Here is a 13,283-nt window from a genome sequence, read left to right as displayed (position 1 = left end):
CTGTTAAAGACGTCTGTATAAAAAACAAGTATTAAATCGAATTAACCACAGCACCATTACATCAACATTATTGTAGAAAAATCGGTCTCTTAAGTTTATCGTGCAGAAGAGCTTTTATTAGTGAGCTGAAGTCACTTGGAAAATGGTCACTCGCAGATTTTTACCAGATGACTGTCATTGCTTTCATTCATTTTTTAAAAAAAGATTTATTATTTATTTGCAAGGCAGAGTTATACAGAGACAGAGAGCTCTTCCGTCTGCTGGATCACTCTCCAAACGGCCACACCTGCCAGAGCTGGGCCAGGCTGCAGCCAGGAGCTCCTTCTGGGTCTCCCACGTGGGTGCAGGGGCCCAAGCACTTGGGCCATCCTCTGCTGCTTTCCTGGTGCTTTAACAGGGAACTGGTTCCGAAGTAGAGCAGCAGGGACTTGAACCAGCGCCCACATGGGATCCTGGTGCTACAGGTGGTGGCTTTACTCACTACCCCAAAATGCCAGCCCCTGCTTTGTCTTCCCACATTTCCTGGCAAGAAAACCACAACCTGAGGCTTGGGGCTGGTGCTGTGGCTCAGCAGGTTAACGCCCTGGCCTGAGGCTCTGACATCCCATATGGGCACTGGTTCTAGTCCCAGTTGCTCCTCTTCCAATCCAGCTCTCTGCTGTGGCCTGGGAAAGCAGTAGAAGATGGCCCAAGCCCTTGGGCCCCTGCACCCACATGGGAGACCTGGAAGAAGCTCCTGGCTCCTGGCTTCGGATCGGCGCAGCTCCGGCCGTTGCAGCCATCTGGGGAGTGAACCAGCAGATGGAAGACCAACCTCCCTCCCTCCCTCCCTCCCTCCCTCTCTCTCTCTCTCTCTCTCTCTCTCTGCCTCTCCTCTTTTTTTTTTTTTTTTAAGATTTATTTATTTATTCGGAAAAGAAAACCATGACCTGAGGCTCTATTGATGTGAACGTCCCTATTTGCTGTTAGCTTGGCTGATTTCTTTTCAAGGTGCGTATTCCAGATCCATTAGAATGTACTTGGGGCCGGCGCCGGGGCTCACTAGGCTAATCCTCCGCCTTGCGGCGCCGGCACTCCGGGTTCTAGTCCCGGTTGGGGCCCTGGATTCTGTCCCGGTTGCCCCTCTTCCAGGCCAGCTCTCTGCTGTGGCCCAGGAGTGCAGTGGAGGGTGGCCCAAGTGCTTGGGCCCTGCACCCCATGGGAGACCAGGAGAAGCACCTGGCTCCTGCCTTCGGATAGGTGCGGTGCGCTGGCCGCAGCGGCCATTGGAGGGTGAACCAACGGCAAAGGAAGACCCCTCTCTCTCTCTCTCTCTCTCTCTCTCTCGCTGTCCACTCTGCCTGTCAAAAAAAAAAAAAAAAAAAAAAAAAAAAAAAAAAAAAAAAAGAATGTACTTGGCCATAGCCAGCTACCATGGCCTCTCTGCCGTTTCTTATAACACTCTCTCTAATGCTCACAGGACTGATAGAGACAAAATCCTCGCAGCCATCATTGCCGGGGGAGGACAGAGTTCTGACGTGCTCCTGCCAGCTGTCATCACGTCCATCTATCAAAGCAAATATGACAGAGAAGTGGATCGTGAGTCAAAAGAGCTCTGTTCCAGGGCTGGATTTGCCTTTAACTGCAGCTGCGAAGCCCTGAGCGAATGACAGCTTACCTTATCTGGAAAATGGGCACAATAACCCCTAACGATGTGAAAATCACGTCCTCAGACTCCTCTCAACCTTCTCCTCCCCTGGGTCTCAGCCCTGGCACATGTTGTTGCAACCCTTGCTAGTCTAATTCTATCAGGAATCCTGCTGGGACGGTGTAGGGTGAACCCCTCCCCTAGCCACGGAGTGCAGGCACCCTGGCCTGCCGTCAGCAACAACCCCGACTTGTTCTTGGGAGTTGAGGTCCCTCCCTCTCGCCCTGTTGTGAGTCTTGACACCTGTCTTGAATAAAGTTTTCCACACTGCTTTGAAAAGAGTATATTTTTCTTTAAAGGGAAAAAAATGACAGAATTAAGATGTGGAAGGAAACGGATTGCCAAAACCTAGAGAGGGACCAGCACTGTGGCACACCAGGGTTAGCCACCAGCTATAGTGCCAGCATCCCACATGAGCACTGGTTCAAGTCCCGCTGCCCTGCTTCCAATCCGGCTCCCTACTAATGTCTGGGGAAGCAGAGGAAGATGGCCCAGTGCTTAGGCTGCTGCTGCCCACGGGGGACCCAGTTGGAGTTTCTGCCTCCTGGCTGTGGCCCGGCCCAGCCCTTGCAACCATTTGGGGAGTGAATCAGCTGATGGAAGATCTCTCTAATTCTGCTTTTCAGATAATTAAAAAAATAAAATAAAAACCCACAGCAACATGTCCCTCAGGGAACGCCCCTGTTTCACTCTGTGGGCGCGTCCGCTCGTCTTCAGGGGTGGAAAGGAGCCTGCGTGCAGTGAGCTCGGATCTCGCCCACACAGGGCACCTCACAGTCAGCAAGGTGCTGTCTTTTGCCTCCTGCCCGAAATTCCACCTTGTGAGATAAGCTCAAGTGCTATACACAGTCACAGCTGCCAGGGCCTCTCCTCTAATTCGTAACCCTGTTTCACCAAGGCGTATTTAGAATCACGGTGTTTGGAGCGTATAGTTTAGAGGCACTGCTCCTACAAAGCTCACATCTCCCGACAACCACACTCTTGACAGGCCAAGGGACGGAGGAGGAGAGAGAAGCTATTCTGCTGGCAGCTTTGGGCCAAACTGCTCCACATGCCTGTGAAACCCTTGAGCCCATGTCCCAGGACTGGGAAGGTGGAGGCACGGGCTCCCTCTGCATGCACCCCAGACAATCACGAGGCAGCAGATGCATCTCCCTATGGACTGCCCCCCTGTTCCAAACAGAGCCTGCTTCCCACCGCCCACCCCTCTTATCCGCACTCTTTCCCTCTATCCTGCAGCAGGCAGCTGGAGGAGCTTGTCCCAGGACCCAGGCCTTTCTGCCTCCCACCTGTCATTCTGTTTTAGATCTCTCAGTCTTCAGAGTTGTGGTTTAATGCTTTCTAAATAGTTCTTTTTAAGATTTATTTAATTACTTGAAAGTCAGAGTAATAAGATAAGGAGAGAGATAGGGAGAGGCAGAGAGAGATGAGAGAGAGGAGAGAGAGAGGAGAGAGAAGAGAGAGAGGAGAGAGAAGAGAGAGAGGAGAGAGAGAGGAGAGAGACAGAGAGAGAGAGAGTGTGAGCAGAGAGAGAGAGCAGAGAGAGAGGAGAGAGAGAGGAGAGAGAGAGGAGAGAGAGAGGAGAGAGAAGAGAGAGAGAGGAGAGAAGAGAGAGAGAGAGAGAGAGAGAGAGAGGAGACAGAGAGAGCGAGCGAGAGAGCGAGCAGAGAGAGCGAGCAGAGAGGAGAGAGGTCTTCCATCCACAAGTTCATTCCCCAGTTGGCCACAACAGCTGGAATTATTCCAATCCAAAGCCAAGAGCTCCTTCTGGGTCTCCCACATGGGTGCAGGGACCCAAGGCCTTGGGCCATCTTCCTCTGCTTTCCCAGGCCATAGCAGAGAGCTGGATTGGAAGTGGAGCAGACGGGACTAGAACTGGCACCCTCATGGGATAGTGCAGGGAGGGGGAGAGAGAACGCAACACAATTTCGAGGACTGTGCAAGGCCTTTAAGACCATTTTTGGGGCTGGCACTGGAGTGTAGCGGGTAAAACCACTGCCTGCAGTGCCGTTATCCCACAGGGGCACTGGTTTGAGTCCCGCTGTTCCACTTCCAATCCAGCTCTCTGCTGTGGCCTGGGAAAGCAGTAGAAGATGGCCCAAGTCCTTGGGCCCCTGCACCCACATGGGAGACTCAGAAGAAGCTCCGGGCTTCGGATCGGTGCAGCTCTGGCTGTTGCGGCCACTTGGGGAGTGAACCAGTGAATGGAAGACCTCTCTCTCTCTTCCTCTGCCTCTCTGTAACTCTGCTTTCAAATAAATAAATAAATAAATCTTTAAAAAAAGAGACCATTTCACCTCTTCAATGGGAAAAAAATTTGTCGGAAAAAAATCTTGTCTTTTATTGAGTATATGTGAAAAGAAGATGGTCAAAGGCATATTGAGAAAGTAAGTCTATAGAAAATGAAAGCAAAGATGTCAGTAAAGGATCAGATAAAACATAATGCAGGGGCTGGTGCCGTGGCTCACTTGGTTGATCTTCTGCCTGTGATGCCGGCATTCCATGTGAGTGCCAGGTTCTGGTCCAGGTTGCTCCTCTTCCAGGCCAGCTCTCTGCTGTGGCCCGGGAAGGCAGTAGAGGATGGCCCAAGTGCTTGGGTCCCTGCAGCTGCATGGGAGACTGGGGGGAGACACTTGGCTTCTTCTGACTTCGGATCGGTGCAGCACCAGCCGTAGTAGCCTTTTGGGGAGTGAACCAATGGGAGGAAGACCTTTCTCTCTGTCTCTCTCTCTCACTGTCTGCAACTCTACCTGTCAAATTAAAAAAAATATATATATATAATGCAACCGGTACTTACACAGGTGCATGTTCTGGTCACACACACAGCTCAATTCACTCTTGTCCACCCTGCACACAGGAACTGGGCTCACCGGAGGAGTGACAAATTACCTGAGGCCTTTTCATTTCTTTGTGGCATGGGTCTTGTTTGTGGATTAGAATTATTTTCATTTCTTTTGTAAATGGCATCTTGAGCTGAAAATGAATGTATCTGGAGGTCAAAGCAGAAGTTAGCTTAGAGGTAACAGCTCTAGCTGCGAGCTCTATGAAACACGTTCATGAGAACAGAAGTTACAGTTGATTACCCACTTCCTAAGAGCGTGTGAGCTCCATGGTAGGCCCTTTCCCTGGTGCCAGATCTGTCACCTACACAGAGCAGCGTCTCAGATTACACCCACCTAAGGGGTCTACACTGAGCAGACAGGGACTCAAGCTCGCTGGAAGAAACACACTAGGCACAATGCTGCCCTTGGACTCCCGTTGGTGGGAGTTCAGAGGTGGGCAATGCTGTGTTTGCACATGCCCCCTCGTCTATGCGTGCAAGATTTTCTCGCACAGCCACGCCGACTCCATCCCCATGAGCTGACCCACTCGACCCTCCCACTCTCCCCGGTGGCTCTCTCCTTACCTCCTGCCTCCGCCCTCACTCTCAGGTCAAGTGTTAGCCTTGCTCTAGCCCAGGGAGCAGACGAGAGCACTTGGAGCCCTCCCTGGACTCCTCTCGCCCACGTTGCCCCTTTCTGGGACCTGCCTGCTCCCAGGGACGGTGCCTTCTCCCACATCCCCGCCAAGCGCCACGATGACCCTCACTAGTTGTGCAGAAGCTCAAATCAGCTCCATCATCACAGCGTTGCTATTTTTTCTATCTTAAGAAGAAGAAAACACACACACACACACACACACACACACACACAACTTAATACTAGCCTGAAGAACTCTCTCTAGTTCTTTCCTGCTTCTAATCAGAATTACCTTCAGCCGGCGCCGTGGCTCACTTGGCTAATCCTCCGCCTGTGGCGCCAGCACCCCAGGTTCTAGTCCCGGTCAGGGCGCCGGATTCTGTCCTGGTTGCTCCTCTTCCAGTCCAGCTCTCTGCTTTGGCCCGGGAGTGCAGTGGAGGATGGCCAGGTGCTTGGGCCCTCCACCCGCAAGGGAGACCAGGAGAAGCACCTGGCTCCTGGCTTCGGATTGGCGCAGCGCGCTGGCCATGGTGGCCATTTGAGGGGTGAACCAACGGAAAAGGGAAGATCTCTCTCTCTCTCTCTCTCTCACTGTCTAACTCTCTCACTGTCTAACTCTCCCTGGCTGGGCAAGGCTGAAGCCAAGAGCTCCTTCCGGGTCTCCCACGTGGGAGGCAGGGGCCTGAGCACTTGGGGCCATCCTGCACTGCTTTTCTCAGGCCATCAGCAGGGAGCTGGATCGAAGTGGAGCAACTGGGATATGAACCTGCTATGCCACAGCGCTTGCCCCGGATCTCTTTACCTTTTGATTAAAATTTATGACTGTTTTAGTCTGCTTTGTGCTACCATAGCAGAATACCCTAGGCTGGGTAATTTAGGGAGAATAAGAATTGGTTTCTCCTTGTTCTGGAGGGTGGGAGCCCAAGAAGAAGGTGCCAGCCTCTGGGCTCTGGTGGAGCTTGCAACCGCTGCATCCTTGGGTGGGGGAAGGTGGGGCAGAGGACCTGCTCTGAAAAGGCACTGAACCCTCCTCATGAGGGAGGAGTCTTCAGTCATGTCACCTTTTAAAGGGCCCGCTGGTTCATACTTCCACAGTGGCCCCACCTGACCCCGAGAGGACAACACTCAAACCCTGCAATAATTACTTAAGACAGCAGCAAAGCTACAAAACAGGGGTGGATGTCGTGGCTCAGCAGGTTAAGGTGCTGCTTGGGATGCCTGCATCCCATATCAGAACACTGGTTCAAGTCCCGCCTCCTCCATTTCTAATCTAGCTGCCCGCTAATGTGCCTGGGAAGGTGGCAAATGATGGCCCAAGTGCATGGGTCCCTGCCTCCTACATGAGAGATTTGGATGCAGTTCCTGGTTCCCAGATGCAGCCTTGCCAGCCCCGGCTGTTGTGGGCATTTGGGGAGTGAACCAGCAGAAAGATCTCTCTCTCCCCCTCCCCCCCCGTCTCTGTCTCTCCCTCCCTCTCTCTCCCTGTCTCTATGTGTGTGTGTCTTCTCTGTCACTCTGCCTTACATATTAAGAAGTCTTTTCTGGGGCCAGTGCCATGGCGCAGTAGGTTGGTCCTCTGTCTGCGGTGCTGGCATCCCATATGGGTGCCGGTTCTAGTCTTGGCTGCCCCTCTTCCAATCCAGCTCTCTGCTGTGGCCTGGGAGTGCAGTGGAGGATGGCCCAAGTGCTTGGGCCCCTGCACCCGCGTGGGAGACCAGGAAGAAGCACCTGGCTCCTGGCTTCGGATTGGCACAACTCCGGCCATTGCAGCCATCTGGGGAGTGAACCAGCGGAAGGAAGACCTCTCTGTCTCTTCCTCTCACTGCCTGTAACTCTACCTCTCAAATAAATAAATAAATAAAAATATTTATTAAAAAAGGAAGTTTTTTCAAAATTAAAAAGCTGGCGCAGGCCCTGTGGCATGGTGGGTTAAACCTCCACCTGTGATGCTGGCATCCCATATGGGTGTTGTTTTGAGTCCTGGCTATACCACTCCACTTCTGATCCAGTTACCTACTGATGCACCTGGGAAAGCAGTGGAAGATGGCCCAAGCACTTGGGCCCCTGCACCCATGTGGTAGATCCGATTGGAGTTCCAGGCTCCTGGCTTCAGCCTGGCCCAGCCATTTGGAGAGTGAACCAGCAGATGGAAGACCTCTCCATCTCTCCCTCTTTGTAACTCTGCCTTTCAAATAAATAAATCTTTTTTTTAAAAAAAACTTTTAATTTTTTAAAAACCATAAAACAAAAGAAACACAGATTCAGAAAGGTCTAGGGCCAGCGCCGCGGCTCACTAGGCTAATCCTCTGCCTAGCGGCGCCGGCACACCGGGTTCTAGTCCCGGTCGGGGCGCCGGATTCTGTCCCGGTTGCCCCTCTTCCAGGCCAGCTCTCTGCTGTGGCCCGGGAAGGCAGGGGAGGATGGCCCAGGTCCTTGGGCCCTGCACCCCATGGGAGACCAGGAAAAGCACCTGGCTCCTGGCTCCTGCCATTGGATCAGCGTGGTGCGCTGGCCGCAGCGCGCCAGCCGCAGCGGCCATTGGAGGGTGAACCAATGGCAAAGGAAGACCTTTCTCTCTGTCTCTCTCTCTCACTGTCCACTCTGCCTGTCAAAAAAAAAAAAAAAAGAAAGGTCTAAGTTCCATCTTTATCCTTGATGCCCTATTCCATCCCAGCTCCCCCACAGGTAACTATCTTCATCAGTTTTTGCTTATTCTGTAACATTTCCGCACGTGGATGTGTATGTCCAAGTGTGTGACTCTGTGAGGGTCTTCAAATGTTCATGGAAAATGGGCATATGAACAAAGCTCTGCACAGATTTCAACTTTTTAATTCCACCCCCTAAACTTTTTAAGGTACTCTCACACATATTTTGTAAAGATGTATTTCTTTACTTGAAGGCTGTGGGGGGTGGGTAGAGGGAGAGAGGGAGGGAGGGAGGGAGGGAGGGAAAGAGAGAGAGAGAGAGAGAAACAATCTTCCACCTGCTGGTTCACTCTCAAATGGCCACAACAGCCAGGACCGGGCCAGGCTGAACTCAGGAGCCCGGAACTCCATCTGGGTCTCCCACGTGGGTGGCAGGGGCCCAAGCACTTGGGTCATGCTCTGCCACTTTCCCAGACGTATTAACTAGGAGCCGGATAGGAGGCAGAACAGCCAGGACTCAAACCGCCATGCCACAGTGCCAGCCCCCATCATAGATACTTATGTGGCACATGGTGTTTCAGCTTGTTTCTTCATTCAGATAAAAATAACCAGGAGAGGACTCCTTTGCTGTGCATAAGGATCTTCCTCATTTCTCTTTGTAATCAGTTTGTGGCATGTGGATTGTTTTCACTCTTTTGCTATCACAAAGAGAGCCACAGCGCCTGTGTTTTTCTGTATTTTCTCGGTGTAATTCTGGAATAGTCCTGGAAGTGGGTTCCTGGGACAGAGGGCAGATGGGGATGCATTTCTGCCGACTTGCTCTCCACATCAATTACAGTTTTCTGCATCTGCACTGGCAATTTGTGGAAGTCTCCATATCCCTACAGATGTCTAAAAATAAATGTGGAAATTCAAGAAATGACAATAAGGAAGACAACATGACGTCCCCAAAGGAACACAACACTTCAACACTAGAATGTGAAGATGAAGAGACTGAAGAAATGCCAGAAACAGAATTCAAAAAATTGATCGTGGGATTACTTAGAAGTAGTCAGAAGCAAATCCATGAATTAAGGAAATCTATACATGACATGAGTGAAAAATTTTCCCATGAAATTGAGAATTTAAAGTTAAATCAAAATGAGATATTGGAAATGAAGAATTCAATAGACCAAATAAAAATGCGGTGGAATGCCTTAACAACATACTAGGTGAGGCAGAATAAAGAATATTCAAGCTAGAAGACAAATCTCTGGAAATTTTACAGTCAGACCAAAAAAGAAAGAAGAATTTGAAACTAAAAAACAGTATTGAAGACTTATAAGATACTATCAAAGCACCCAACATACAGGTCTTAGGAGTTCCCGAAGGCATGGAAAGAGAATGGATTAGAAGGCCTTTTTAGTGAAATAATTACGGAAAACTTTCCCAATTTGGAAAAAGAGACATCCAAGTACAGGAAGCACATAGAACTCCCAATAGACATGACCAGAGAAGATCTTCACCATGACACATTGTAGTAAAATTCTCCACAGTAAAATACAAAGAAGAGAATCCAAAATGTACACAAGAGAAATGCTAGATTACTTTCAAGGGATCTCCAATTAGACTCACAGCTGACTTCTCATCAGTAACTCTACAGGCTAGGAGAGAATGGTGAAATATATCTCAAGTCTTAGGAGAAAAAAACTGTCAATCCAGAATACTGCACCCTGCAAAGCTCTCATTTATGAATCAAGGTGAAATAAAGACCTTCCATAACAAATAGAAAGAACTTGTCACCACTCATCCAGCCATACAAAAGATGCTTAAGGATGTGATACACACAGAAACATAGTCATTACTATGAAAGAAGGTGAAGCCAGAAAATCTCCAAGTAAAACTACAAAGGAAATCCAAAGTAAACAATAGGAATATTTATGGGGAAAAAAATGGCAGGGCAAAGTCATTACCTGTCAACAGTCACCTTGAATGCAAAGGGTTTCAACTCTCCAGTTAAAAGATACAGATTGGCTGAATGGATTGAAAAATAAAACTCAGCTATTTGTTGCCTACAAGAAACATCTCACCAACAAAGATACCAACAGACTGAAAGTGAAAGAATGGACAAAGATATTCCATGCTAACAGAAACCAAAAAAGTGCTGGTGTAGCTATTCTAATATCAGACAAAATAGACTTTAACACAAAAACTGTTAAGAGAGAAAGAAGTGCACTATGTAATGATTAAGAGAGCAATTCAATAGGAAGATATGATTATTATAAACATACGTACCTAATTACAGGGCACAAGGATATTCAGAAGAAATTTTAATGGATCTAAAGGTAGACATAGACTCTCATACAATAGTAATGGGGGATTTTAATACCCAACTTTCAGTAATGGACAGATTAACCAGACAGAAAATCAGCAAGGAAACTACAGAGTTAACTGACATAAAAAAAAGTTCCACAGAACTTTTCATCCTACAGTTGCAGAATACACATTCTTCTCACCAGTGCATGGAACTTTGCCTAGGATGGACCACATGCTAGGCCATAAAGCAAGTCTCAGAAAATTAAAAAAAATCAAAATCACACCATGCATCTTCTCGGACTATAGTGGAATGAAGCTGAAAGTCAACAACTCAAGAATCTCTAGAATACACACAAACACAAGGAGACAGAACAACTTGTTCCTGAGTGAATAGTGGGTCATTGAAGAAATAAAAAGAGATAAAAAGTTTCTAGAAATGAGTGAAGACAATAATACAACACATCAAAATTTATGGGATATAGCAAAAGCAGTGTTAAGAGGAAAATTTATAGCAATAGGAGCCTACATCAAAAAATAGAAAAGACACTGAATAAATAAGCTATCAATGCAACTCAAGGACCTATAAAACCAATGGCAAATCAAACCTAAAATTAGGAGAAAATAATTAAAATTAGAGAACAAAATTGGATCCAATACAAAAAAAAAATTCAGTGAAATGAAGAGGTGGTTTTTTGAAAGAATAAATGAAATTGACACACCATTGACCCAGCTAACCAAAAAAAGATGGAGAAGACCTAAGTCAATAAAATTAGAGATGAAAAAGGAAATATAACAGACACCATCGTAATAAAAAGAATCATCAGAAATTACTACAAAGAGGTTGGCGCCGCGGCTCACTAGGCTAATCCTCTGCCTGCGACGCCGGCACACCAAGTTCAAGTCCTGGTCAGGGCGCTGGATTCTGTCCCGGTTGCCCCTCTTCCAGGCCAGCTCTCTGCTGTGGCCCGGGAGTGCAGTGGAGGATGGCCCAGGTCCTTGGGCCTTGCACCTGTATGGGAGACCGGGAGGAAGCACCTGGCTCCTGGCTTCGGATCAGCACAGTGCGCTGGCCACAGCGCGCCAGCTGCAGAGGCCATTGGAGGGTGAACCAATGGTAAAAGCAAGACCTTTCTCTCTGTCTCTCTCTCTCTTACTGTCCACTCTGCCTGTCAAAAAAAAAAAAAAAAAAAGAAGAAGAAGAAATTATTACAAAGAGCTGTATGCCAACAAATCGGGAAATATAGAAGAAATGGATAGATTCCTAGACACATAAAATCAACTTAAATTTAGTCATGAAGACAATCTAAAGAGACAAATAACCAAGATTAAAATTGAATCAATAATAAAGACCCTCCAAACAAAGAAAAGCCTAGGACTGGATGGCTTCACTGCTGAATTCTACCAGACATTTAAAGAAGAACTAACTCTAATTCTTCTTAAACTATTCAAAACAATTGAAAGGGAGGGAATCCTCCCAAACTCCTTCTATGAAACCAGCATCACCTTAATTCATAAACCTGAAAAAGATGCAACATAGAGAACTACAGACCAATTTCCCTGATGAACATAGATGCAAAAATTCTCAATAAAATACTAGCCAATCGAATCCAACAACACATCAGAAAGGTCATTCACCTGGACTAAGTGGGATTTATCCCTGGTATGCAAAGATGGTGCAATATTTACAAGTAAATCAGTATAATACATCACATTAAAAAATTGAAGAACAAAACCCATATATTTATCTCAGTAGATGCGGAGAAAGCATTTGATAAAATACAACACTTTTCTTAATGAAAACTCTAAGCAAATTGGGTATAGAAGGAATATTCCTCAACATAATCAGGGCAATTTAACAAACCCACAGCCAGCATCCTATTGAATGGGGAAAAGTTGGAAGCATTCCCACTGAGATCCAGAATCAGACGGGGATGCACAGTCTCACCATTGCTATTCAATATAGTCTTGGAAGTTTTATCCAGAGCCATTAGACAAGAAAAAGAAATACAAATTGAGAAGATGGAAACAAAACTATCCCTATTTGCAGATGACATGCTTCTATAGATAGGGGATCCAAAAGACTCCACTATGGGCTATTACAACTAATAAAAGAATTCGTAAAATGTCAGGATATAGAATCAACACACAAAAATCAATAGCCTTTGTATACACTAACAATACCATGGCTGAGAAAGAATTTTTTTTTTGACAGGCAAAGTTAGACAGTGAGAGAGAGAGACAGAGAGAAAGGTCTTCCTTTTCCATTGGTTCACCCCCCAAATGGCCGCTACAGCCAGCGTGCTGTGGCCAGTGCACTGCACCGATCTGAAGCCAGGAGCCAGGTGCTTCCTCCTGGTCTCCCATGGGGTGCAGGGCCCAAGCACTTGGGCCATTCTCAGGCCACAGCAGAGAACTGGACTGGAAGAGGAGCAACCTGGACAGAACTGGCGCCCCAACCGGGACTAGAACCTGGGGTGCTGGCACCGTAGGCAGAGGGTTAGCCAAGTGAGCTGCGGTGCCAGCCCAAGAAAGACCTTCTAAGATCAATACCATTCACAATAGATGCAAAAAAATTAAATGCCTTGGAATAAATTTAATCAAGGAGGTGAAAGAACTCTATGATGAGAATTCTAAAACATTAAGGAAAGAAACAGAAGACACAAAAATTGGCAAAATTTTCCATGTTCATGGATTAGAAGAATCAATGTCATCAAAATGTCCATACTACCAAAAGCAATTTACAGATTCAATGCAATACCAGTCAAAATACCAGGGACGTTCTTCTCAGATCTAGAAAAAATGCTGACATTTATAAGGAAACACAGGAGACCTTGAATAGCTAAAGCAACCTTATACAACAAAAACAAAGGTGGAGGTATCACAATACCAGATTTTAAGACATACTACAGGGAAGCTGTAATCTAAACAGTCTAGTACTAGCACAAAAACAGATTGGTAGACCAATGGAACAGATTCGAAATTCTAGAAATCAACCCATGCATCTATAGCCAACTTATATTTGACAACGAGCTACAATCAATTTCTGGAGCAAGGACAGCCTCGTCAACAAATGGTGCTGGGAAAACTGGATCTTCACACACTGAAGTATAAAAGCAAGACTCCTACCATACAGCTTACTCAAAAATACACTCAAAATGAATCGAAGACCTAAGTCTATGATCTGATATCACCAGATTA

General features: G+C 47.2%; 1 long non-coding RNA gene across 3 annotated transcripts in view; it reads right to left on the bottom strand.

Annotated features, from left to right (window-relative positions):
* Positions 1-13,283, bottom strand: part of LOC149121006 (uncharacterized) — a 28,011-nt gene that overhangs the window by 343 nt on the left and 14,385 nt on the right. For 2 of the 3 annotated variants that reach the window (XR_016225399.1, XR_016225401.1), the window contains exons 3-4: positions 4,577-4,660; positions 4,015-4,437 (exon numbers count right to left, since the gene is read on the bottom strand). This is a non-coding gene — a long non-coding RNA (uncharacterized LOC149121006). Of the gene's footprint in view, positions 1-4,014; positions 4,438-4,576; positions 4,661-13,283 lie in introns of those variants that run through there. The other variant, XR_016225400.1, reaches the window with a different exon arrangement.

The sequence above is a fragment of the Oryctolagus cuniculus genome, chromosome 18 (assembly GCF_051225735.1).
Source record: "Oryctolagus cuniculus isolate XC-2025 breed Fujian yellow rabbit chromosome 18, ASM5122573v1, whole genome shotgun sequence".
In the NCBI taxonomy this organism is placed as follows: Eukaryota; Metazoa; Chordata; class Mammalia; order Lagomorpha; family Leporidae; genus Oryctolagus; species Oryctolagus cuniculus.
Note: the sequence above shows the minus strand (reverse complement) of the source record. Positions and strands in the feature narration are given on the sequence as shown.